The sequence below is a fragment of the Tachyglossus aculeatus genome, chromosome 14, assembly GCF_015852505.1.
Source record: "Tachyglossus aculeatus isolate mTacAcu1 chromosome 14, mTacAcu1.pri, whole genome shotgun sequence".
NCBI classification, from domain to species: domain Eukaryota; kingdom Metazoa; phylum Chordata; class Mammalia; order Monotremata; family Tachyglossidae; genus Tachyglossus; species Tachyglossus aculeatus.
The window spans coordinates 21954569-21956059 of NC_052079.1; the positions used below are offsets into that span (position 1 = coordinate 21954569).

General features: G+C 44.9%; 1 non-coding gene across 1 annotated transcript; it reads left to right on the forward strand.

Annotated features, from left to right (window-relative positions):
* The first annotated feature begins 808 nt into the window (after positions 1 to 808).
* Positions 809 to 915, forward strand: LOC119937359. Its single transcript, XR_005454034.1, has one exon. It is a non-coding gene; the product is annotated as a U6 spliceosomal RNA (small nuclear RNA).
* Positions 916 to 1491: the final 576 nt, after the last annotated feature.

A 1491-nucleotide genomic window follows, 5' to 3' on the forward strand; every position in this document is an offset into this window, starting at 1 on the left:
ATATATACCGGTGCTGTAGGGAAGGGAGGGAGGTAAGATGGGGGGGATGGAGAGGGGAACGAGGGGGAGAGGAAGGAAGGGGTTCAGTCTGTGAAGGCCTCCTGGGGGAGGTGAGCTCTCAGTAGGGCCTTGAAGGGAGGAAGAGAGCTAGCTTGGTGGATGGGCAGAGGGAGGGCATTCCAGGCCCGGGGGATGACGTGGGCCGGGGGTCGATGGCGGGACCAAATTGGCGGGACCAGAAACCAAATTGGAGGGGATCAAGGAGAGAATTGGAGAAGAGAAAAGGGAGGCAGTGGGTATAGACAACTCTTTTAAGGAGTTTGGTGAGGAAGGATAGGAGGAAGATGGAGGAAATCCTGGAGGGAGCCATGGGGTTAACGAAGTTTTTGGGTTTTTTTTTTTTTTAGGGGGACGCATAAGCGTGTTTGAAAGCAGTGGGTTAGAAACCAATGGAAAGTGAACTGTTGAAGATGGCAGTCACAGAGCAATTAGGAAGGAGGCTAGTGTGAACATATAGGGTCAGAGTCACAAGTGGAGGATGTAAATTTTGAGAGGAGGCAAGAGATCTTTCCTTGAAATACTGCTGGGAATATTGTGAGAGTTGAAAAGGGCAGAAGAGGAAGGAAGGAAATGAAGAGGAACTGGGAAGATTTAAGGGAGATCACACCTGATGGTTTCAATTTTGTTACTAAAATATGTGGTTAGGTCAATAGGGGAAGGAGATGATGGTTGTAGGAGAACAGGTGGTGGAGGAGGGAGATAAGCTCATAGAGGGCTGAGAAAATTATTGTACTCACACAAGTGCTTTGTGCTAGCTTCAGCATCACATATGCTAAAGTTGGAACGATACAGAGAAAATTAGCATGGCCCCTGATCAAGAATGACATGCAAATTCACGAAGGGTTCCACATTTCCCCTAGGCTGTATGAATGTGTCTACTAATTCTGTTGTATTGTACTCTTCTAAGCATTTAGTAGAGTGCTCTGCAAATATTAAGCACTCAATAAATGGAATTGATTGATTAACTGATTGCTTAATTTGGTGTTCTGCAAAAGTAAGCACTCCATATATACAATTGATTGATTGAATCATTGAGTTAAACATTTGGAACAGCAGGCAGGGGCATTGGGTATTTATTCATTCAATCATATTTATTGAGTGCTTACTGTGTGCAGAGCACTGTACTAATTGCTTAGGAGAGTACAGTACTACAGGAAACAAGACATGTTTCCTGCCCACAATGAACTTACAATCTAGAGGTGAGGAGACAGACATTAACATAAATAAATAAATTACAGATATGTACATAAGTGCTGTGGGACTGGGATGGGAAAAGAATAAAGGGAGCAAGTCACGGCAATGCAGAAGGGAGTGGGAGAAGAGGAAAAGGGAGCTTAGTTAGGGAAGGCCTCATGGAGGAGATGTGCCTTCAGTAAGGCTTTGAATGGGAGGAGAGTAATTGTCTGTCGGATTTGAGGAGGGAGGGCATTC